The sequence below is a fragment of the Trachemys scripta genome, chromosome 7 (assembly GCF_013100865.1).
Source record: "Trachemys scripta elegans isolate TJP31775 chromosome 7, CAS_Tse_1.0, whole genome shotgun sequence".
Classification (NCBI taxonomy): Eukaryota; Metazoa; Chordata; order Testudines; family Emydidae; genus Trachemys; species Trachemys scripta.
The window spans coordinates 54,106,763-54,133,254 of NC_048304.1; the positions used below are offsets into that span (position 1 = coordinate 54,106,763).

The 26,492-nt window shown below is 45.2% G+C and overlaps 1 protein-coding gene and 1 pseudogene across 13 annotated transcripts in view; both read right to left on the minus strand.

Annotated features, from left to right (window-relative positions):
* Positions 1-26,492, minus strand: part of USP54 (ubiquitin specific peptidase 54) — a 239,391-nt gene that overhangs the window by 188,479 nt on the left and 24,420 nt on the right. Inside the window, exon 1 of one of the 13 annotated variants that reach the window (XM_034777044.1) lies at positions 611-770. The exons of the other annotated variants lie outside the window; for them this stretch is intronic. The gene's annotated coding sequence lies outside the window, so the exon portion shown is untranslated. Of the gene's footprint in view, positions 1-610; positions 771-26,492 lie in introns of those variants that run through there. 13 annotated transcript variants of the gene reach the window in all.
* Positions 7,408-8,082, minus strand: LOC117880072 (annotated as a pseudogene).

Here is a 26,492-nt window from a genome sequence, read left to right on the forward strand (position 1 = left end):
AAGACAGTCCCTGCTCCAAAAAACTTACAAATCTAAGGTTTCAGGTTACTATGCACACCCTTGCCTTCTCACTCTCTTCCTCACCTCTTGCAGTACCAGCAAGATATTAAAATCACAAAAAAATCTTATGATTTCTCCATAAGTCAAGCTTTTCTTACCTATTATTGAGACCTGCTTACGTTAGTTAAATCATTTACAAGATAGCAATGAAAGACTGAGGTTATCAGGTAGTCTCTGAGGACCAAGAATCCACTCTGACTTTAAATAACGATGGTGTTTGTCACACACACTACCACACTATACCAGAAGCAAATGTTACCACACTGGTTCTTTAAATGTAAGAAAACAGCCTGAATCCCTGAACAAACCATCTAGCTTGCTCCCTGTTGCTGAAAGAAGAGGTCAATAATATTGTCCATGAAAGCTTATTAGGAAGCAACATCCAAAGTGTTTGCTGCATGGGATGTTGGTAACGGAAGAATCTCCTCAATACTTCTATCCTGTCCACAATTTTCAACTTAGAATGAAGCTGTGTGTATCACCTTCAACCTGCATTTCACTGCTTCAGATTTCAGAAGATTTAAGCAATAGTTCTATATTTGATACTCACAAACTGCCTCGAGCTCCGTCAGTTTCCTCCTCCTCCCAACTGGAAGCCAGTGTTAAGGAAAACATTCCCTCCTCTGCATCCGTCTCTCAGGCTAGTCTAGTAGAAGGATGACATCATCACTCCAGACATGCACCTGATTCTCAGGAAACTGCCCCTCCTCCAACAGACAGGTCATTGTTTTTTTTAAAGTGACAGAGACTGCCCTTCCCAGTATGTTCCTAGAACTGTGGAATGTGCTCCCCCTAATCATTCTATTTCTGTGTGTTCCCCCCATTCTACTTCACATTGCCAGAACATAAAAAGCTCCCTTGGAGGAGCCACAGCAAAATTCATTTTCAGCTGAAATGCAGGTCAAATATTCACTACTGCTACATGCCAGTGATGCACTGTAAGCAGCACAGTTTGTTCTCATCTTTTCTGCCCCAGATTCAGAAGCAAAAATGATGCCTTTCCCCTTTTTATTTTATATGTTAAGTTTTCCAACTCACTTTATTCAACTCTACTTACTCTTTACCCACCTCATCCCCCTTCGTGTCTCCCATGTTTCAACATGCCTTTTCTTGCTCTGACCCCCACAACATACAACACACTGCCTAGGATCTCACTAAACATTATTTGTGCATTTCGGCAAAGTATCTTTATTCAAGACTGCTGGCAGGTAAAGTACTTCCTGTTAACTCCAGATACCGTACAAACCACCAGAAAGTTACACAATCTTATAGTGATATAGTGTCTGACCCAATCAATGATATATTCCTGGGGTTCTTCCCAACTGTGAGGCAGTAGCTATTAAGACGAGGGAGAGGGGTAATGCAAGTGGGAGTTTGTAGGGAGTTGTAGCATTACTCATTCAAGGCACCGCCTACATGGTGTGGCCATTTTCTAAAGTTTTCCCCACTGTTCCCTACTCTGGTTCAGTTCCACCAATGTTAACCAGTTTGGGAGGCCCGCTGTAAAGTTCACTGCTTCTGGTGTTTATAACATCAGGTTATTCACAAGTGCTCTGAGCAGAATTACATGCCATAGTGCTAAATATGCAGCCACTTACAAAAGGCTCCCAATGTTAATCACAGAGTTGGTGCCGAACCAGTGTTGTAAACAGTGGAAAAATTACAGTAAGTTTTCTTAGAATAGACAGAGCCTTAGTGAGAGGAGACAGTTTAATGGTCAATATATCCAGGTTGGAATATCTAAACTCCTCTCAAACTACAGGCCAACCCAGCTTTTCATCCTTTTGAGGTAGATACAGTTCAAGTTTTCTGACCAAGGGCCTCTTTCAGAACACACGGGACCTGATTTTCAAGGTCTTCTCTTACATATTAAAAAACAAACCAAAACAAAATCATGGCATTTTTAATAGCAATTGAACTTTGTCCCAGCATTCCAGACAAAATTTCTCAGAACCTCCAATAACGCACTGATTGCTTCCTGTTCTCCACTCAAGTGGCTGTATTTCAATAGTGCTATTTGTATACAGAATTTGGAAAGTGATTTTGACAAATAAGACACCACCTACTATCATGAGAGGGGCTTTATAAGTGTACTCCCTACATTTTTCACTTCTCTCAGAGCCCCTTAAGAAGGCTACGCAGACCAAAACGGTGTAAGACAAGACTGACCTGCTGAGGTTCTACTTTATTAAATTTAAATAAACTTAAAATAAAAAGTCTCTCTTCTCATGCGTTCTGGGGTTGTACATGCTCCCTCCTTGGGGTCTGTGATTCTCAGTCCTGACATCTCTATAATCTCTCCCCTTGGGCTCAGGGGTAGCACAGCCCTCCTCAAGGCCTGTGGTTGTTGGTTCTGATCCCTCTAGCCTGTGGTCTCTCCCCTTGGTTCAGGGGTTGCATAGGCCAGTGATTCTCAACCAGGGGTACCCTGGGGGTATGCAGAGGTCTTCCTGAGGGTACATCAACCCATCTGGATATTTGCCTAGTTTAACAGCAGGCTACAGAAGGAGCACTAGCAAAGTTAGTATAAATTAAAATTTAATACAGACAATGACTTGTTTATACTGCTTTATAAACTATATCAATGTTTCTCAACCTGGGGGCGGGGTCACAATTTATTTTATAATTATATGGTAAAAATGAGAAAGTAAGTAATGTTTCAATAATAGTGTTGTGTATTACTTTTGTATTTGTACATCTGATTTTTTAAGCTAGTAGTTTTTAAGAGAGCTGAAACTTGGGGTATGCAGGGCAAATCAACCTCCTGAAAGGGGTACAGTAGTCTGGAAAGGTGGAGAACTACTGGCATAGGTTTCCTCCTTGGAGCTGGTGGTCAATTGAAGCTTCTTCCTGAGCACCTCTCTTCAATGAGCCCTAATGGCTTTTATGTTCAGGTGCTCATTATTCAATTACTATCTAGATAGGCTCCTTCTCCTTCAATTAGCTCAGCATGGATAGCCTGGGATCAGACTCTCCTTAAAGGAGCCAGCAACCCCATGACATTCTCTGAGAACTCTCTCCGTTTTTCTATAATTCTACCTCCAATTTTAAAAAAAAGGTTGGAACACTACCAGAGACAGCATACATTACTGTGGCATATTGACTGAGCAAGGATTCCTAAGAGCAGTGATTCCTGGACTCCCTATTGCACAATGGCTGTGAATTTCACCTCAGCAATGCAATGCCCACTCCAGCCTCTACAGTCCAGAAGTCTCAAGGTCACCTATACACTCACTTAGTTCTCTGAAAATAGCAGTATATTATTTCTGAGTCATGCAATTCATTGACTATCATCCCCATGTTGGTTTCCTCCAGAATGACAGACCAAAACATGACACAGCATATACCTTACAATTACCTGGATTGTACCACCCAAGTTTTACAAGTGTAAGAGATTCAGAATCTGGATTGGGTCAAACCAAACAGTTGTTACTGTTCTGTTCCCTAGCCAAAATCAATTGTCCTCCTCGCCTGCTCAGTGATCTTTACTATAAAAAATATGTCCCTGGAGCAAAAGACCATTTCATCATCATCACTGAAATCATTTCCACACAGCTGGACAAATATCAATATACACTGGGGGAAGACAGGGGAAGAAAAGTGAAACAATTCACATTAATTTAACCCATTCTGAACAACAGTTAGGGCTATGAATCAGAGTACATCCCTAGTGCTAATTATCCCTCTTATTTAGGTTCAGACTATCTTACTGACAAGATTTTATTACAGTACACTCAGTCATGAAACCCACTGGCTTCATGATTAGAGAGAGGAGATTCTATGCCCCTATCTACACTGAGAATTTTCAGCAATTCCCAGAGACCACTGCTCTAGTACCTCTGTATCTCTTCCAGTACTTGCAGTAGCTTCCAAAGTTATCACCATGTCATCTAACCAGTTGTGCAACTTTAAGCAAGTCACTGCACCAGTATGTGCCTTGGTCTCCCCACCTGTAAAATGGGGATAGTGATACTTCTCTTCCTCGATATGGCACTCTCTCATCTGAAGGTTTCCGTACTAAGTATTGCTTTTATCTTTTCTTATTGTAATGCCTTCTTCAACCTTTGAAAGTAACATTTACTCCCTTCTTAATACTTCAAGTGTTATTCTTCATAATTTCACAATAATTTCCCCCTTATTGATTTTATTCTGGACAAGTTCCCTTTTGTTTACTTCTTGGAGTGTGCCCCAATGTCAGTCAGCACTCGTTAAGAATGGTGCAGAGATCACTGGTTTGTTAGACTGCATGATTCAGAGTAGAAGGGAAGAGATCGCATTTGGCATGTGTCATGATTACTGCGGGAGCTGTGCCTTATAAACCCCTTTGAAGTGCCTCTTGAATGCACCACTCAGTGACAAGTTTCATTACCTTCACCCCGCCTTGAGGGGAAACCTGCAATTCTATAACTTTTAGACTGGATTCCTGGATTGCAGCTCTCCTGTTTTCCAACCAGGATAACTCAAAAGGCCTAACTGTATTTGGCACTTGCAAGAAACTTCCCTTCAGGAGTCCCATGACCAGGGGCTGATTATAGATTCATAGATTCTAGGACTGGAAGGGACCTCGAGAGGTCATCGAGTCCAGTCCCCTGCCCACACGGCAGGACCAAATACTGTCTAGACCATCCCTGATAGACATTTATCTAACCTACTCTTAAATATCTCCAGAGATGGAGATTCCACAACTCAAAAGAGACTCAAAACAACTTCTTCAAAACAAATGTCTTGTTTATACATAGCGAACAGAGAAAATAGTTAAAACAACAAAAGCCTATAGTATCTGACCTTATTGAAACGTTATTTCTTTACATGTTTTGGTAAATTCCATTTAATCCAGGTACCCCTAGCTTTGGGCAAGGAGAGATAAATAGACTGCAATGCTGCAGTGTCTGCCCTTCAGTACTGACCCTCAAGCTGTGGCTGACCATTCACCCCCTCCCTTTCCTTAGGGATGGTGGGTTGGTTCCTTTTAACCATCTAACATTCTTTTAATTGCTAGGGTCCCAGCTTTATCAAAATAGTATAGTACAGTGGTGGGCAACCTGCGGCCCATCAGGGTAATCTGATTGTGGGCCGCAAGACATTTTGCTGATATTGACCATCCACAAGCACAGCTCCTCGCAGCTCCCAGTGGCCACGGTTCGCCGTTCCCGACCAATGGGAGCTGCAGGTGACATCTTCCGAAAAATTATTACAGATTAACCCAGATCAACCCCCCCAGTCTCTATGATGTGTCATACCAAAATTATATTTAGGCATTACTCTAGTTTTTCAGCTACAGAGCACTGGTATTTTTTTAAATGAGTACCTCCAGGAAGCTTTTTCCACTAAATTCTAACTTTTATAATGGTAAGAGAAATTAGGGGCTTACATAAATTAATAAGGCTCTTTGAAGAATGCCAGCACAAATGTCTAACTTGTGACTTTTTGGCCTGGCACAACTAAACCTAATATTTTTATTGCAAGAAAGAGTTCAAACTCCACCTTCTCTCAAAAGTGAAAATGGCTGTGTTGGGTTTCACTGTCCCCATTTGTGCACATCATAAAAACCATTCACCTAAAGTGTGCTGAACAGCAGCAGATTAATACAGTTTGGCATTACTGCAGTCTCTACTCAAGAAACACAAAAGGACTTGAATATCATTAATATTACAAATCAGGACTAACCAGTAGAGTAGCATACAGAATTGTAACTGGCTCATGCTAGTCCTTCACTTTCATGTGAAATCAAAATTATTTTTAAACAGCAACCATCTTGTAAAACAGATTAGCCATGACTAAGTTTGGGAATATTATATAAGCTTCAAGTGGGATGCTAAATTTAGGGGGGGGACCTTCTCTTGCGCCCCCCAAAAAGCTAAATTCTAGTATCTGTTAGGAGAATGTGAAATAAATAAAGTAAAAACTAAATAATAGTTTTGCAACAATCTAAACTAAAAGCAAGACCAAAAGCAAAACAGAATGCAAGTGAAAGCACAAGGCTGCATGCTCTTCCTCCCCGCCCCTCCCAGCTGGTAGCCTTGGCTTTCAGTAACAAGAGAAGATAAGGGACTAATCAAGCAGAGTAGTGGGAAGGTGTAAGGAGGAGACATAGTCTGTAAGAAAGTGACCATATCCACAAGTAACCCTGCTCCTTACCCCTCCCATCAGGTACAAAAAGAGCATATACCCTTGTCTCATTGCCCCTAGACTCGACCCCCCAAAACAGAACACGACCATATACTGGAAGGGGTTGTACCAGGGGAGGGGCACTACAAGTATAATTAAGTTTGTCAAGAAGAGGGAGGGAGAAGATGGAGCTCCATCAGCATGTGGAGCTAAGGGTCAGGAGAAGAACAGGGTTCTATTAGCATTTAGAACAACAGTGAAGGAGGGGGGAATGTCAGCATATAAAAATAAGCCCAACTAATAAACCCAGGGTTGTGAGTGCAATCCTTGAGGGGGCCACTTAAGGATCTGGGGCAAAACCAGTACTTGGTCCTGCTAGTGAAGGCAGGGGGCTGGACTTGATGACCTTTCAAGGTACCTTCCAGTTCTATGAAATAGGTATATCTCCATATACATTATATAAAAAGCTTCAAAATATGCTTTCTTGTTTATCCCCAATAAATCCATCACCAACAGTACCTGCACTTTAGATCTACTAAATCATCATGAGTTACAAACTGAGTTTTCAGAACTTTATGCTACTTTCCCAAATACCAGACCCACTTATTGGAGCTTTATAAATTGTGTCATAGAAGGTACACCTCTACCCAGATATAACACGGCCCTATATACATGAATTTGGATATAACGTGGTAAAGCAGTGCTCCGGGGGGGGTGGGGGGGGCAGGGCTGCGCACTCCAGCGGATCAAAGCAAGTTTGATATAATGCGGTTTCACCTATAATGCAGTAAGATTTTTTGGCTCCCTAGGACAGCGTTATATTGAGGTAGAGGTGTATTACTTATGGAAATTATTTAATTTTCAAACTCTACAAAAGAAACCAAGCAAGCAAGCACCATCCTATATATTTTAAAAAGAAAGGTGTCTACCAGTCTGAGCCAGCATTCCATTGACAGAGACACCCTACCCAGACAGAACTAATAAAATAAAGCAAAAATAATTTTTTATCTGTTAAGAGGAAGCAACACAGAGTAGTGGGTGAGGGAGGAAATGAATGACTGGCTATATGAGCTCAAGTATAGAACCTGCAAAAGGATGCACTGCAAATGAGAAGGTGAATCGTCTGTGCTTATTGAATAAATAATCAAGAGTTCCTAAATGACTTCGGGTCCTAAGTGCCATGAAAAGTCAATGGGACTTAGGTGGTTTAGAAAACAGGACTTTATGCATTTGTGAGAAATGTTCTGTTTTCAGATCCATTTGTTAAAAAAAGTAATTAAAATTACTCCAGAAAGCAACTGAATTTTTGTAATGTCTTTACATCCAGTCAAATTAAAATGGTTAACAAGAAAAATACAAATTCAAAAGATCTGGTATCAGTGTTTAAAAAGGCAACTAATTTAAGCATTTCTATCAATTCGCACATCAATTTCCCTGCCACGAAGCTGTATCCCATTCATCATCCGGCAAGCTCTCTCAGCCACTTCTGGGGACTCAAATCTAACAACACCACAACCTTTGGACTTCCCATTCTCCATCTTGATGTCTGCGTACAGCACGTGACCACACATTAAATTTGTCCTTCAGCATTTTCCATGTGAAATCAAAAGGAAGATTTCTCACAAATATCTGGCAGGCTTTTCTGGCCACCCCAGCTGCAGGTCCTCCGGTTCCTCCAAGAGTGCCTGCAAAACTGCCTGCGAAGTTTCCACGATCCATGTCCATTGTTCTTTCAAAACTGCTTCCCATTGCAAGTCCCATTCGATCTATACCTGCCCCCATTCCCTGCCCCATGGTAGGCCCCATTCTCTCCATATTAGTGGCCCCCATGCGATCCAATCCCATTCTGTCCATACTAGTGGCCCCCATGCGATCCAATCCCAAAGCACCTAAATCACATAGGCAGAGATTTATTTATGAATCACCTTGATTCCCCACCACCATCCTGCCAACAACTCCCTGGACCCAAACATTGCCACCAAAGGTAAGCAGATGAAGAACAGGGTAAGTGCAATGCATATTTCCAACATTACTCAAACAGAACTCTGGTTACAAAAGTTGGTTTACAACTTTCTAAGCAGTAGCTTCCATGGTTTACTTTTAAAGTTGTCTATTTATTTAACTAAAAGAAGATTAGATTTTTTTAAGTCTCTAAGCTGGGACAAAAATCATATCTTTTCTTTGTAAGAATTACAATTTTGTTAATTATTTTAAGTCCCAAATTTAACAATCTCCCATTAGTATGCTACTCTGAATAAACTGAAGGGGTTTTTATTTTTATTAGTTTTGTCCCCCTAAACTGGCCTCATGCTTAATTTTTTTGACACTATTACTGATTTGTCCTTCCCACTGTCTTCCATTCACCAATATGACCCAATTATTCTGCTTTTGCCGAGTGAAGGCAGTATCAGCGGATTCGCTAAATGGTTCTTGTTGCTCTAGGAGAGTAGTATGGAGAGGTTTGGCTGGATAGGCATTTAGTGAGATGTTGAGGTCCCGCTGGGTGGTTTCTGAGGAGAGGCTGGCCTCGCCAGTTGAGGTACCTTCCAGCACAGCAGGACAACGACCAGCATCAGGATCCTGGGCAGTGGAGGAGATGGGAGACGTTCTCCTTGTGGCATCCTTCTCCTGAAGAGCAGGCGAAATGATGTTTGTCCTGGCTGTGATGTCCCAGAAGGCTGCCCTCGAGGTGCAAGATCTCCCTGCAGCAGCATCTCCATGGGTTTTCTTCAAGGAGGTGCTGCTTTTACAATAGATGCTGCTCACCTGTGATATCCTGGAAAAGCACTGAGGATCTTCTTAGAGGCTGTTCCCTGATAGGCATTCCATGGAGCAGCAGTGTTCTGAACACCAGTTGAAGATTTCTGTGGAATCGGCAAGGGAACGATCACCTTCTCAGTCTGTCCTGGAGTCTCTGAAGCAACATGAAGATTTTCTTTTGAAGCAGCGGCAGTAGAATTAATCTTCAAAGCGGTAGTCTTCCTCAGGATAGTAAGTCAAGTCCCCTCCGCTCCTCCCCTCTCTCTCCCTACGACACAGCCTGGGAATGTGCAGAGAGAGGAGTGAAGAACATCAGAAGATCCAGGAATAGCAGAGGTGAGGCAGGGAGGGGGGAAGCAGAATTAATTGGTGGAAAGGGGAAATAGCAGATGTGGGGGGGTGAGAACTCTTGCATCGGGGGACAAAGCCACCTTAATAAATTTGGTAGCATTGGAAACACTAATTGTCTCACACAGAGTGGGTGGGTAGGGGGAGTTCAAAATCAGAAGACAAACTAAAGCCACAGTCTAATTAAAAAAAAAAATCATCTCTCTTGATTTTTGGGGTCTGACTCTTGATTTTTGAACTGCCAAGGTTGGCAATATTGTAACCAGATCCCCTCACACAGTACTTACAGTGTTGACTGGACCTAAATGAAGAAAGGACAGCCAATAAAGTTCACCCACATGTTTGCTGTGGCACCTCTAAATGAAGGCAAAATACAAGATTTCCCAGCACTGAAAGCTCAACATATTTTGCAGGCCCTCAGAAAAGCACCTTCACACTGAGCTCTTTCTTGTCAGCTGATGATGCCAAAGAAACAAATTTCTATCAAAGCTCAATTATGCTGGTTCTTCGCAAATTATTACGACCTGTTCTACTTCCTCATTCCATGCACAACAGATCCTAAAATCCTTTTCAAAGCAGTGACACAAACAACCCATTTCCTTTGGGTGGGACTTTGCAGAGCAACAATAGTGAGGGGATATGATGCCATTGTAATTTTATCACCAATGCAATGGTCAGCTGATAAAATAAGAAACAGGCAAATAGTATGATGATCATATGCAGTCTCACGGTATGGCTTTTAAAATCTTATATGTATTTTAACTAGGGCTGTCAAGAGATTAAAAAATTAATCGCAATAAAAAACTAATTGCAATTAATTGCGCTGTTAAATAATGATAGAATACCATTTATTTAAATATTTTGCATGTTTTCTACATTTTCAAATATTGATTTCAATTACAACACAGAATACAAAGTGTACTGTGCTCACTTTATATTTATTTTTATTACAAATAATTCCACTGTAAGAAACAAAATAAATGGTATTTTTCAGTTCACCTAATACAAATACTGTAGTGCAATCTCCATCATGAAAGGTGAACTTACAAATGTAGAATTATGTACAAAAAACCTGCATTCAATAAAACAATGTAAAACTTTAGAGCCTACAAGTCCAATCAGTCCTACTTCTTGTTCAGCCAATCACTCAGAAAAACAAGTTTGTTTACATTTGCAAAAGATAATGCTGCCTGCTTCTTGTTTACAATCTCACCTGAAAGTGAGAACAGGTGTTTGCATGACATTGTTGTAGCCAGCATCATAAGATATTTACATGCCAAATGTGCTAAAGATTCATATGTCCCTTCATGCTTCAACCACCATTCCAGAGGACATGCACCCATGCTGATGACGGGTTCTACTCTACAACAATCCAAAGCAGTGCGGACCAATGAATGTTCATTTTCATCATCTGAGTCAGATGCCACCAGCAGAAGGCTGATTTTCTTTTTTGGGTGATTTGGGTTCTGTAGTTTCTGCAGCAGAGTGTTGCTCTTTTAAGACATATAGAGTATGCTCAACACCTCATCCCCCTCAGATGGCCAAAGCATGTGAGGCCTAGGAATCTTTAGCTCATCTGGCACATAAATATCTTGTGACACCAGCTACAACAGTGCCATGCGAACGTCTGTTCTCACTTTCAGGTGACATTTTAATTAAGAAGTGGGCAGCATTATCTCCTGTAAATGTAAACAAACAGGACTGAGTGAAGCTGTAGGCTCTAAAGTTTTACATTGTTTTGTTTTTGATGCAGTTATGTAACAAAATAAACCACATTTGTAAGTTGCACTTTCATGATAAAGACATTGCACTATAGTACTTGTATGAGGTGAACTGAAAAATACTATTTCTTTTATCATTTTTAAAGTGCAAAGATTTGTAATAAAATAATATAAAATGAGCACTACACAGAATACAAAGTGTACAATTGAAATCGATATATTTGAAAATGTAGAAAAACCATCCAAAAATATTTAATAAATTTCAATTGGTATTCTATTGTTTAACAGTGCGATTAATCGACAGCCCTAATTTTAACATTTTCTGATTTTAGATTTAGCTGTAAGTTTCTTTATAATACTTTTGGTTTTTTTGTGGACCAAGGCTGTTGCAATTAATAAACTTTGTTCTGTTCGTGGTTGCTTCAGTTCCTTTCAGATTTCAAATGAAGAAAATAGTGACAGACTTATTAGGATAAGAGCTGTGATGATAAACTATGTATATCTGTGAGACTAACTTCACCTTAAGGAAAAATGGCCCCCTTCGCATCTACATAGATAAAAGCCAAACTCTAAAGAAACACTGACTTCATTATCCAGAAAATGTTTTTCTTGCATGTAAGCTGTACTTCATATTAGAAACAACCCACAACCCCAAGCTGCACACACCACCTTAGTAGAGAGTCTGGACTATTAACCCTGTGACACGTTGGACCCCCTTCTGGGATGTCATCTGATGTGTTGGGATTTCACTGAGCCAGCCTGCTCCACTAGCCTGGGCTCCCTCTCCCTGTTTCGCTGAATCAGGCTCTCCGGCCTCTGGCAGCGCACACACACTGGTAGAGAGCATCAGCTGTAGAAATACACAGAGGCTGCAAACAGCTCTCTATGGGAAGATTCAACTAGGAAATTGCTCAACACTCAAGTGTAGCTTCCCTCTGGAAAGTATACCCAAGATAATATTGTCTTGCGCTGTATAGAAAGAGCTGCACAGCACAAATTCATAAAAATTCACCCTCTCCCTCAATAGGAAGAGAAATATGCACAACTTCTCCCCCCGCTCCAGTTATAAATTGCACCAACTGGGTTATGTTATAAACAAGAAATACGTTTATTAGCTATAAAAGGTAAATTTTAAGTGATTATAAGAGATAGCAAACAGAACAAAGCAGATAACTAAGCAAATAAAACAAAACACGCAAACTAAGCATGATTCACTAAAGAAACAAGTTACAAAATGTAATTTCTCACCCTAAATGTTGACTTTAGGCAGGATGCAGAGTTTCTGTAGCTTAGATTTATTTCTCTTTACGGACTAGACTCCTCCGTCTCAGGCCTGATCTACACTACGAGTTTAGGTCGACTTTAGCAGCGTTAAACTGAATTAAGCCTGGACACGTTCACACAACGAAGCCCTTTCTTTCGACTTAAGGGGCCCTTTAAACCGGTTTCTTTACTCCACCTCCGATGAGGGGATTAGCGATAAAATCGGCCTTAGCGGGTCGGAATTGGGGTAGTGTGGACAGAATTCGACGTTATTGGCCTCTGGGAGCTATCCCGCAGTGCTTCATTGTGACCGCTCTGGACAGCACTCTCAACTCAGATGCACTGACCAGGTAGACAGGAAAAGCCCCGCGAACTTTTGAATTTCATTTCCTGTTTGCCCAGCGTGGACAGCACAGGTAACCATGATGGAATCCCAGGATCGCAAAAGAGCTCCAGCATGGACCGAACGGGAGGTACGGGATCTGCTCGTCATATGGGGAGATGAAGCAGTGCTAGCTGAACTCCGTAGCAGTAAACGAAATGGCAAAATATTAGAAAAGGTCTCCAAGGCCATGAAGGACAGAGGCCATAACAGGGATGCACAGCAGTGCCACGTGAAAATTAAGGAGCTAAGGCTTCTACGCGGAGCTACATGCCATGTTAGGGGGTGCAGCCACCACTACCCCAATCGTGTGCTATGACTCCGTCACTGGAGAAACACACAGGGAAGAGGGTTCAGGGTACAAGGAAGAGGAGGATGAAGATAATGTAGATAGCTCACAGCAGCATGGAATCGGAGAAACCAGTTTCCCCAACAGCCAGGATATGTTTATCACCCTGGACCTGGAGCCAGTAACCCCCGAACTCACCCAAGGCGTGCTCCCAGACCCTGAGGGCACACCGGGGACCTCTGGTGAGTGTACCTTTGTAAATATTACACATGGTTTAAAAGCAAGCGTGTTTAATGATTAATTTGCCCTGGCAATCGTGGACAGTACAGCTACTGGAAAAGTCTGTTAACGTGTATGGGGATGGAGCGGAAATCCTCCAGGGGCATCTCCAGAAAACTCTCCTTCATGTACTCACAAAGCCTTTGCAAAAGGTTTCTGGGGAGGGCTGCCTTATCCCGTCCGCCATGGTAGGACACTTTACCACGCCAGGCCAGTAGCACGTAGTCTGGAATCATTGCATAACAAAGCATGGCAGCGTATGGTCCCGGTGTTTGCTGGCATGCAGACAACATCCATTCCTTATTGCTCTTTGTTATCCTCAGGAGAGTGATATCATTCACGGTCACCTGGCTGAAATGGGGTGATTTTATTAAGGGGACATTCAGAAGTGCCCCTTCCTGCTCTGCTGAACAGAAATGTTCCCCGCTGTTAGCCACGCAGTGGGGGGAGGGGTGAAGTGATCATCCCAGAGAATTGGGTGTGGGGGGGGGGGGGGGTTAGTTGGGTTTGTGCTGCATGTTAACCCGGGAACCGCAGCCCCTCCTTTTACATTGCAAACCCATTTTAAATGGCCAACCCAATGGGTGCTTGGTATGAGAAATGAGAGCGCTACTGTTTGAAACCATTCCCACATGGTTAAGAAAGTTAAAAAAGCCAAAAGACTGTGGCTTACCATGGCTGCCTGCAAGCAGAAATCTGTTGCCTGGCACTGCGTGAGTGATCTCTCATACCAAACCGGCAGGCCTTCAATATAAGAGGAAAAATGTGACCTTGTAGCGAAAGCACATGTGCTGTGTAATGTGAACAGTAAAATTTAACGTGAAAGAGTGTACCCATTGTTCTCTAAAATGTATCTTTTTTAACCACCTCTCCCTTCTCCTCCACCAGCTGCAAATGTTTCTCCTTCACAGAGGCTAGTGAAGATTAGAAGGAGAAAACGGCAGACTCGGGATGACATGTTCACGGAGCTCCAGATGTCCTCCCATGCTGAAAGAGCACAGCAGAATGCGTGGAGGCAGTCAATGTCAGACTACGGAAAAGCACAGTATGAACGAGAGGAGAGGTGGCGGGCTGAATCGCAGGATGAACAGAGCAAGTGGCGGGCTGAAGGTGATAGGTGGCGTCAGCTTGCAAACAGAAGGCAAGAGTCGATGCTCCAGCTGTTGGAGCATCAAACTGATATGCTCCAGTGTATGGTTGAGCTGCAGGAAAGGCAGCAGGAGCAGAGACCGCCGCTACAGCCCCTGTGTAACCAACAGTCCTCCTCCCCAAGTTCCATAGCCTCCTCACCCAGATGCCCAAGAACATGGTGGGGGGGACCTCCGGCCACCCAGTCACTCCACCCCAGATGATTGCCCGAGCATCAGAAGGCTGGCCTTTAATAAGAGTTAAAGTTTTAAACTGCAGTGTGTCCTTTTCCTTCCCTCCTCCCCGACCCATCCCGCGCTACCTTGGCAATTATCCCCCTAGTTGTGTGATGAATTAATAAAGAATGCATGAATGTGAAGTAACAATGACTTTATTGCCTCTGCAAGCGGTGCTCGAAGGGGGAGGGGAGGGTGGGGTGGTTGGTTTACAGGGAAGTAGAGTGAACCGGGTGGGGGTGTGGGGTGGAGGGTTCATCAAGGAGAAACAAAACAGAAGTTTCACACCGTAGCCTGGCCAATCACAAAAATCGTTTTCAAAGCTTCTCTGATGCGCACCGCGCCCTGCTGTGCTCTTCTAACTGTCCTGGTGTCTGGCTGCGCGTAATCAGCGGCCAGGCGATGTGCCTCAACCTCCCATCCCGCCATAAATGTCTCCCCCTTACTCTCACAGATATTGTGGAGCGCACAGAAAGCAGCAATAACAATGGGGATATTCTTTTCGCTGAGGTCTGAGCAAGTCAGTAAGCTGCGCCAGCGCGCTTTTAAACGTCCAAATGCACATTCCACCACCATTGGGCACTTGCTCAGCCTGTAGTTGAACAGGTCCTGACTACTGTCCAGGCTGCCTGTGTACGGCTTCATGAGCCATGACATTAAGGGGTAGGCTGGGTCCCCAAGGATAACTATAGGCATTTCAACATCCCCAACAGTTATTTTCTGGTCCGGAAAGTAAGTCCCTTGCTGCAGCCGTTTAAACAGAGTAGTGTTCCTGAAGACGCGAGCATCATGAACCCTTCCCGGCCAGCCCACGTTGATGTTGGTGAAACGTCCCTTGTGATCCACCAGTGCTTGCAGCACCATTGAAAAGTACCCCTTGCGGTTTATGTACTGGGTACCCTGGTACTCTGGTGCTAAGATAGAGATATGGGTTCCGTCTATCGCCCCACCACAGGTAGGGAATCCCATTGCAGCAAAGCCATCCACTATGGCCTGCACGTTTCCCAGAGTCACTACCCTGGATATCACCAGGTCTTTCACTGCCTTGGCAACTTGGATCACAGCAGCCCCCACAGTAGATTTGCCCACTCCAAATTGATTCCCAACTGACCGGTAGTTGGCTGGCGCTGCAAGCTTCCACAGGGCTATCGCCACTCGTTTCTCAACTGTGAGGGCTCCTCTCATCCTGGTATTCTGGCACTTCAGGGCAGGGGAAAGCAAGTCACAAAGTTCCATGAAAGTACCCTTACGCATGCAAAAGTTTCACAACCACTGGGAATCATCCCACACCTGCAGCACGATGCGGTCCCACCAGTCTGTGCTTGTTTCCCGGGCCCAGAATCGGCGTTCCACTGCATGAACCTGCCCCAGTAACACCATGATTTGCACATTGCTGGGGCCTGTACTTTGTGAGAGGTCTATGTCCATATCAATTTCCTCATCACTCTCGTCACCGCGCTGCAGTCGTCTCATCGGCTGGTCCTGGTTTTGCTTTGGCATGTCCTGGCTCTGCATATACTCCAGGTCAATGCGCGTGGTGTTCATAGTGCTCATAATTGCCGCGGTGATCTGAGCGGGCTCCATGATCCCAGTGCTATGGCGTCTGGTCTGAAAAAAGGCGCGAAACTAGTATCTGACGGAGGGAGGGAGGGAGGGAGGGAGGGGTGAGTGATGACATGGAGTAGAGGTACAGGGAATTAAAATCAACAAAGGTGGCTGTGCATCAGGGAGAAACACAAACAACTGTCACACAGAATGGCCCCCCCAAAGACTGAACTCAAAACCCTGGGTTTAGCAGGCCGTTGATTTCACGGAGGGAGGGGGAAGCAAATGAATACAGAACAAATCTATTTTTTACATCTTAAGCTGGCAGACGACGGTGCAGCATGACTGATAGCACTCTGCATCTTCTGGGTGCTTGGCATAAAATAGCATACTACGACTGATAGCCATCATTGGCGAGACTGCCCAGGTGCCCATGATTGACAGCCACTGCAGTACGACAACGACGGATACCAGTCGTAATATACCATCTTCTACCAAAAGGCAAGGGGCTGCTGCTGTGTGCAATGCAGCCCCACGTCTGCCAGCCCCACGTCTGCCAGCACCCAGATCACCGATGAAGGCTACCAGTCATACTGCACCGTCTACTGCCAAAAGGCAATTAGCTGCTGCTGTGTAGCAATGCAGTACCACATCTGCCGGCACCCAGAGGACATATGGTGACGGTGAGCTGAGCTGAGCTGGCTCCATGCTTGGCGTGGTATGTTGTCTGCACAGGTAACCCAGGTAAAAAGGCGTGAATTGATTGTCTGCCGTTGCTCTGACGGAGGGGGAGGTGCCTGACGACATGTACCCAGAACCCCCCCGCGACACTGTTTTGCATCATTCAGGCATTGGGATCTCAACCCAGAATTCCAATGGGCAGAGGAGACTGCGGGAACTGTGGGATAGCTACCCATACTGCAACGCTCCGGAAGTCAACGCTAGCCTCAGTACTGTGGACGCGGTCCGCCAACTTCATGCACTTAGAGAATTTTATGTGGGGACACACACCATCGGCTGTATACAACCCATTTCTATAAAACCGGCTTCTATAAATTCGACCTAATTTCGTAGTGTAGACATACCCTTAGTCTGGACTCAGCCCTTGCCTTTCCCTCAGCTTAGTCCCTTTGTCTCTTCAGGTACTTTTAGCGGTCTCACTTCTTGGGTGGGAAGGGAATGAAGGTAGAATCCTGTTTGCCTTACTCCCCAGCCTTAAATAAGATTTACATAAGGCGGGAATCTTTTGTTTCCCAGTCTTGACCTCCCCCTCCTTTCAGTGGAAAATTACTAGAAGTCCAAGATGGTGTTTAGTACCAGGTGACAGGACCACCTGATCTAGTAGTGTCACAGCTATGTCCCAGGATGCCTTTCAGGAAGGAGAGAGATTAGTATCTTCACAGTCTTATTGTTTCTTGCTGATGGCCTGTTGTCTAGTGGGTGTCTCCCAAATACACACACCCAGTTGTAATTGTTACATAGTCAATATTATTAACTTCAGATACAGAAATGATACATGCATACAAATTGGATAAACACATTCAGTAAATCATAACCTTTCCAAGGATCTCTCTCACATGACCCATCTTGCATAAAACGTCTTAGTTATGCCATATTCATATCATAATATTTCTATGAAGACTATGGAATGTAACATCACAAACCCCTTTGCAATTATTTCTAAAACACCAAGTAATGAATTCTGGGAGCTCATTCAAACCACTTGATCTTAGCCAATCTAGTTTCTTTAATGAATTTGTATAAAGAAAGCTTTTGATTGTTTAAACACACACACTTCTACTTTAAATGACCTGGGTGTACCTTCATTGCTAAATTGACAGTGTATAAACTTTAATAAAAATTCACTTCAGATGAGGAGAATCTTTATTTCAATATGATAAATAACTGAGATAAGGGGAAGAAATCAAAATACCTAATTTTTCAGGACTCAGTTTTCTATGCTTATTTCAATCAGTGAGCCATTCTTCTGGTAGAGGATTTGGGGAACAAATTTAACAATTTTACTTTCCTACCAATTTTTGAGTTACTGGCTTCCAGACAACAATGAAAAATATGAGTTTAAGATGTTTCTTTGCACTGAAATAATTAGAAGAAAGCCTTGTTTCAAAGTCTTAAATTTGGCACACTATTAGCCCAATTTATTAGCATTTCTTGGCACATCACATCTGAAAGAGCATTGTATTATTAGATGCTGCTCAGCAATGGCTGGGGCCCTGTGTATTCTTGCTATGGCTTGCGCTCCATATATTTCAGAGTTCGCCACAGAATCAAGCTCATTTCATGAATTCATGCAGTAGGTTCTAAGCTTTCACTTTCAATGAGAGTTTCTAGTTCTGGCTCTTATGGCTACAAAGAAAACCTTCTAAATGTGATCTAATACAGTGTTATCTTCCCAAGTCTGTAAAGAGACAGACTGAAACAATAGCTCTGGTTGTAAACTGTTCTCCTTTTATCTCTATGGGGTTTTTAACTCTGAAAGTTAATGACAAAAATTTAAATGTCAGCGTTGCTAACTACTTTCACTGCCAAAAATTTTAATAGAAATTTCCAGCCAATAGACCAGTGGAGTTTCACCACTAGAGGACCTGAAGTCCACAGAATTTAGGCCAGTATGCTTATTCATCATTCTTGGATGCACTGGCAGATATTGGGACAGGCACAGCAAAACAGCTGCCTGCTCTCAAAGACAGGCAGGAGAAAAGAAAAAATGATTACTCACTTTCTCATAACCAGCAACAAAAGGGTCCTGTGGCACCTTATAGACTAATAGACATGTTGGAGCATAAGCTTATAGACTAACAGACATGTTGGAGCATAAGCTTATGCTCCAACACGTCTGTTAGTCTATAAGGTGCCACAGGACCCTTTGTCGCTTTTTACAGATCCAGACTAACACGGCTACCCCTCTGATACTTTCTCGTAACCGTTGTTCTTCGAGATGTGTTGTTCATGTCCATTCCAACCAGGTGCGTGTGCGCCGCGAACAAGCCAGCCAGAAGATTTTCCTTTAGCAGCGTCTGCAGGGTCGGCCTGGAGTGGTGCCTTCATGGCGCCCAATATAGGGCCCTGCCGACCCTCCACCCCCTCAGTTCGTTCTTGCCGGCTACTCCGACAGAGGGGTAGGAGGGTGGGTAATGGCATGTACATGAACAACACATCTCGAAGAACAGTTACAAGAAAGTCAGTAACTGTTTTTTCTTCTTCAAGTGATGTTCATGTCCATTCCAACCGGTGACCCAGGTGACTTCCTACTGCCAAGGAGGACTTGCCTGACTTGATCCGAGCAGATCAGTTCTACAGTGTTTACCATGGAGCATCCAGGTCATGAGGGGAAGCGACTCCAGGTTCGGATGCTGGAGGCAGCCGTGGTCCTGCGTGATCAGGTCCAGGATCAATGGTAGAGTGAGCGGGGTCGCCACAGACATTTCCAGGAGCAAGATGAACCAGTGCTGGCGCAGCCATGCCAGCGCTATCAGTACAACCCGGACCCAGTCCCTGCAGATCTTGAGGAGCACCTTGTGGACCAGAGGTATTGGTGGGAATGTGTAGAGCAGGCTGCCCCCCCCCCCCGCCCCATGGGAAAAGGAAGACATCTGCGATGGACCCCAGGCTGCAATTCCTGAAGGAGCAGAACAGTTGACATTTCCTGTTGCCATGAGTGGCAAACAGGTCTATCTGGGGAAAACCCCAGAGATGGAAAATTGAGCTCGCTAGATCCAGCTGGAGGGACCACTCGTGGCCGTGAAAGGTCTGGCTGAGATTGTCCACTAGCTCGTTCTCCACTCCTCGGAGATATGACGCCTGCAGGTGTCTTGAGTGTTCCACGCAGAAGTCCCACAGTGTGAGGGCTTCCTGGCACGGGGGAGAGGAGTGTGCACCCCTGTTTGTTGATATAAAACATCGCCAAGGTGTAGTCTGTGAGGACTGAACACACCTGCCCACTATGAGGGTTTTGAAAACCTGGCAAACTACCCTCAGCTCCCTGACACTGATATGCAGAGTGAGGTCTGCCTGAGACCAGAGACCTTCAATTCTGAGGTCTCCCAAATGAGCTCCCCAGCCCAGATCTGAGGCATCTGTCACCAATGAGAGAGATGGCTGAGGGCTGACAAAGGGCATTCCCGCACAAACCACCTGAGGGTCGAGCCACCACAGGAGGGAGTCCATTACCGGATGGGGCAGAGTTATGATGCTGTCCAGAGTGTCCCTGGGTCTGAAGCCTCTGTTGGCTTTTGGTATTGGGCAATACCAGGAGTAAAACCCCTTGCCCCTTAGCTCATGAGGAACCTCCTCCACTGCCCCCACTGAGAGGAGGGACTGCACTTCCTGAATTAGAAGTTGCTCGTGAGAGGGGTCCCTGAAGAGGAACGGGGAAGGGGGTTGGAGAGGCGGGAGGGCACAGAAGTGGATGGAATATCCCCTCTCTACCATGCAGAGCACCCAGCAATCCAAAGTCATGGCACATGTAGGTACCAATGACATAGGGAAGGGTAGATGAGATGTCCTGGAGACCAAATGTAGGTTGCTAGGGAAGAGACTGAAATCCAGGACCTCTATGGTGGCATTCTCAGAAATGCTCCCAGTTCCACACGCAGGGCCAGGTAGGCAGGCAGAGCTTCAGAATCTCAATGTGTGGATGAGACAATGGTGTGAGAGGAGAGGTTTAGATTCATTAGGAACTGGGGAAACTTTTGGGATGGGGGAGCCTATACAGGAGAGATGGGCTCCACCTAAACCAAAGTGGAACCAGACTGCTGGAACTTAACATTAAAAAGGTTGCAGAGCAGTTTTTAAACTAAGAGATGGGGGAAAGCCGATTGCTGCAAAGGAGCACGTGAATCGGACAGAGACTTCTCTTAGAGGAGAGTCTAGTGATAGAGATTCTCTAGGTTTTAGTCAGGAGGAGAGGATGGAAGAGGATAATCTAGGGGCCAGATCAGACAAGAAACATTCACATAAAAAAGAATCGGACACATCAGAAAAGGGCAGACAAATAAACAGTGACAACTTTTTAAAATGCTTGTATATAAATGCTAGAAGTCTAAACAATAAGATGGGTGAACTAGAGTGCCTCATGATAGAGGAGGATATTGATATAATAGGCATCACAGAAACCTGGTGGACTGAGGACAAATCAATGGGACACAATCATTCCAGGGTACAAAATATATCGGAAGAACAGAACAGGTCGTGCGGGGGGAGTGGCAATATATGTGAAAGAAAACGCAGAATCAAATGAAGTAAAATTTTTAAGTGAATCCACATGTTCCATAGAATCCCTATGGATAGTAATTATATGCTCTAATAAGAATATAACATTAGGGATCTATTATCGACCTCCTGACCAGGACAGTGACAGTGACGATGAAATGCTAAGGGAAATTAGAGAGGCTATCAGAATTAAGAACTCAATAATAGTGGGGGATTTCAATTATCCCCATATTGACTGGGAACATGTCACCTCAGGATGAAATGAAGAGACAAAATTTCTCGATACTTTAAATGACTGCTTCTTGGAGCAGCTGGTACAGGAACCCACAAGGGGAGAGGCAACTCTCGATTTAGTCCTGAGTGGCGTGCAGGAGCTGGTCCAAGAGGTAACTATAACAGGACCGCTTGGAAATAGTGACCATAATATAACACCATTTAACATCCCTGTGCTGGGAAGAACACCTCAACAGCCCAACACTGTGGCATTTAATTTCAGAAAGGGGAACTATGCAAAAATGAGGGGGTTAGTTAAACAGAAATTAAAAGGTACAGTAACTAAAGTGAAATCCCTGCAAGCTGCATGGACGCTTTTCAAAGACACCATAATAGAGGCCCAACTTAAATGTATACCCCAAATTAAGAAACACAGTAAAAGAACTAAAAAAGAGCCAGCGTGGCTTAACAACCATGTAAAAGAAGCAGTGAGATAAAAAGGCATCTTTTAAAAAGTGGAAGTCAAATCCTAGTGAGGTAAATAGAAAGGAACATAAACACTGCCTAATTAAGTGTAAAAATGTAATAAGAAAAGCCAAAGAGGAATTTGAGGAACGGCTAGCCAAAAACTCAAAAGGTTTAAGTACATCAGAAGCAGGAAGCCTGCTAAACAACCAGGAGCATTTAAAGACCATAAAGTCATTGCGGAGAAACTAAATGGATTCTTTGCTTCAGTCTTCACGGCTGAGGGTGTTAGGGAGATTCCCAAACCTGAGCCGGCTTTTGTAGGTGAAAAATCGGAGGAATTGTCACAGACTGAGGTGTCACTATAGGAGATTTTGGAATTAATTGATAAACTTAACAGTAACAAGTCACCGGGACCAGATGGCATTCACCCAAGAGTTCTGAAAGAACTCAAATGTGAACTTGCGGAACTATTAACTATGGTTTGTAACCTGTCCTTTAAATCAGCATCTGTACCCAATGACTGGAAGATAGCTAATGTAACACAAATATTTAAAAAGGGCTCTATAGGTGATCCCGGCAATTATAGACCAGTAAGTCTAACGTCAGTACTAGGCAAATTAGTTGAAACAATAGTAAAGAATAAAATTGTAAGACACATAGAAGAACATAAAGAACAAAATGGAGAGGGGTAACTAGTGGTGTTCCGCAAGGGTCAGTCCTCAGACCAATCCTATTCAACTTACTTATAAACGATCTGGAGAAAGGGGTAAACAGTGAGGTGGCAAAGTTTGCAGATGATACTAAACTGCTCAAGATAGTTAAGACCAAAGCAGACTGTGAGGAACTTCAAAAAGATCTCACAAAACTAAGTGATTGGGCAACAAAATGGCAAATGAAATTTAATGTGGATAAATGTAAAGTAATGCACACTGGAAAAAATAACCCCACCTATACATACAATATGATGGGGGCTAATTTAACTACAAGAAGTCAGGAAAAAAATCTTGGCGTCATCGTGGATAGTTCTCTGAAGACGTTCACGCAGTGTGCAGAGGTGGTCAAAAAAGCAAACAGGATGTTAGGAATCATTAAAACGGGGATAAAAAAATAAGACGGAGAATATATTATTGCCCTTATATAAATCCATAGTACACCCACATCTTGAATACTGCGTACAGGTGTGGTCTCCTCATCTCAAAAAAGACATACTGGCATTACAAAAGGTTCAGAGAAGGGCAACTAAAATGATTAGGGGGTTTGGGACAGGTCCCATATCAGGAGAGATTAAAGAGGCTAGGACTTTTCAGCTTGGAAAAGAGGAGACTAAGGGGGGATATGATAGAGGTATATAAAATCATGAGTGATTTAGAGAAAGTAAATAAGGAAAAGTTATTTACTTATTCCCGTAATACAAGAACTAGGGACCACCAAATGAAATTAATAGGCAGCAGGTTTAAAACAAATAAAAGGAAGTTCTTCTTCACACAGCGCACAATCAACTTGTGGAACTCCTTACCTGAGGAGGTTGTGAAAGCTAGGACTATAACAGCATTTAAAAGAGAACTGGATAAATTCATGGAGGTTAAGTCCGTTAATGGGTATTAGCCAGGATGGGTAAGGAAGGGTGTCCCTAGCCTCTGTTTGTCAGAGGGTGGAGATGGATGGCAGGAGAGAGATCACTTTATCATTGCCTGTTGGGTTCACTCCCTCTGGGGCACCTGGCATTGGCCACTGTCATGGTAGATGGACCTTTGGTCTGACCCAGTACGGCCATTCTTATGTTCTTATGAAGTAATGCGAGACCAGGCATGGTAGAAAGGGGATAGATGGTCCAAGAAGGTAAGAAGTGAAGGATCCAGAGTCCGGACTGGTGAGCGATCCTCGACAACACCTCAGAGTCGGGGAGGGGGGTGAGTATAAAGGTGCTCGTACACCTTAGATGGTACAAAATAGCGCCATTCGGTTGGTCATAGGGGCCAGAGAAGCGGGGGTCTACCACAGAGAATTGGACCTGTCCACTACCGTCTTTATCAGTGGCAGGGCAACCCCGATGGGCCGGAGGGAGCGAGGATGTCCACAACCGGGTTCGATTCCTCCTCCACCTCCTTGGCCTGTATCCACAGGCTTTGAGCGGCCGATCTCAAGAGCTGCTGGAGACCATGATCATCCTCGAGACCTGGGGCCATCGATGTCCCCGCAAACTGCTTTATCAGGCAAGGACGATGATGAAAGGACCAGCAGCGGACCTTACACGCTACCCTCAGCTTCCTTCGGGTCCCTCTGCACACGGTACTCGGACTCTGGTGCCAGTGCTGATGGGAGATTCGGTACCGTGGCCAGTGCTGGGCCAGTAAGTCCATCAGTGCCGAGCTCGATGGTGCCAGCAGGGTCAGAGCTGGAGCACTCGGAGGCACCGTTGCCTGGAGAGACAGTGCCAGAGCTGATTGTGCCAGCGGTGCAGTTACTTCAGACAATGGTGCTGCTGTCAGCGGTGCCAGCATTGTCTGCGGCACGAAGGACGCCAAAGATACCAACACAGTCCAGGATCATGGACCGTGGACCTGACCCTGGCAGTAAGCACAGGGTGTCCAAAAGGGCCATTGAGAAGACAGCTGTCACTGCTGCGGCCACGGTGCCGGGTATGGCTGGTGGCTCCAGCGTGACCTGGACCTCCTGCTCCGTGATCTGCTGGAGCGATAAGAGTCCGCCTCCGACTCTGAGGTCTCCAAGTAGGAGAATCATGGAGGAGCTGTACCCTGGGTCGCTGGCGAGTGGTGCCATGAGGCCAGGGAATGGTGTGGCCCCTCTGTCTGCACGGGCGGTGCCGGGGGCGCCAGGGACGGAGAGCAGCGGGCCATCATGGCTTGCTTGCCCCTAGAGTGGAATGGAGGGCACGCGATCACCAGCAACTTGTCCCACCACCGAGGGGAGGACAGCACTGGGAGGGACATCAGGTCTCTGGCCACTTTGAACGCCTCCAGCGTAGATGGGAGCTGTATGTCACCCTGGCAATCCAGTGACCGAGGAGGGTTCAGACTCGACTGGACCCCAGCCAGGGCAAGAGTCGACAAGACCCAGGAAGATTGCAGGGAGGAGGCGATCTGTCCTGATGTACTCAACGCCGCAGGCCCCTTAGGCTTCAATTGCGGGGACCGACCCCTCTCCGGCCTTGTCTTCTTTACCGGCACCGGGGATTGAGAGCAGTGCGACTGAGGTGGACTTCTTATGGCCCGAGCTGTGGCAGTGCCAGGGGGCCTTAGAGTCCTTAGCTGGTGCCGTTTTGTGCACCACGACACGCAGTGCTCCGGCGCCAAATAAGAACGTGCTCGGTGCCGGTTTGGCAGGTCCTGGGTCAGAGTGTGGCCTTAACGCTGCCTCCATCAACAAAGGTTTGAGTCTCTGATCCTGGTCTTTGAGGGTTCTGGGACAGAAACCCTTACAGATACGGCACCTCTCTTCCTGGTGACTCTCTCCAAGGCACCGCAAGCAGGAAGAGTGAGGATCACTCTTAGGCATAAAGTTACCACAGTCCTTGCAGAGCTTAAACCCTGGAGACTCAGGCATACCCCAGAAGGGGAAAACGTTGTCGGGGGGACCCCCCAAAACAACTAACTACTACTATAAAGAACTATATACACACAATATGCTGAAGCGCTTGCTACAGGAGCGAGCGATGTTCCAGCTAGCTGTCACCGGCGGTAAGAAGGAACTGAGGGGGGTGGAGGGTCAGCAAGGCCCTATATTGGGCGCCATGAAGACGCCTCTCCAGGGGGCGCCCAGGCCGACCCTATGGATACTGCTAAGGGAAAATCTTCCGGCTGGCATGCACACACCCGGTTGGAATGGACTCCGCCGATGCCCACCTCTGCAGGGAAGGCGAGTGGCCCTGCACAGGTCACATCTTGCTCCTCAAGTCTCTCTGGTCCACTTTCGGCATTGGGGAGCACCTTCTGTCAGTGCACTTCTTATGCAGCTTCTTCAGTGCTGGGGATGACTAACAGCTTTGAAGGGGCTCCAGTGCCAGTGGAGCGCTGTGCACTGAAGCCAACGTGCTCAGTAATGATTCCAAGTGGCCCAGCTCAGAGGTCGGTTGAAGCGCAGCTTCCATCAGAAGGGCTTTCAACCCAATGTCCCTATCCTGAGAACGTAGCTTGAAGCTCTAGCACAGGGGTTGGCAACGTTCGGCACGCGGCTCGCCAGGGTAGGCACCCTAGCGGGCTGGGCCAGTTTATTTACCTGCTGACGCAGCAGGTTCGGCCAATCGCGGCCCCCAGTCGCCGCGGTTCGCCGTCCCAGGCCAATGGGGGCGGCGGGAAGCCGCGGCCAGCACATCCCTCAGCCCGCGCTGCTTCCCGCCGCCCCCATTGGCCCAGGACGGCGAACTGCGGCAACTGGGGGCCGCGATTGGCCGAACCTGCCGCGTCAGCAGGTAAATAAACTGGCCCAGCCCGCTAGGATGC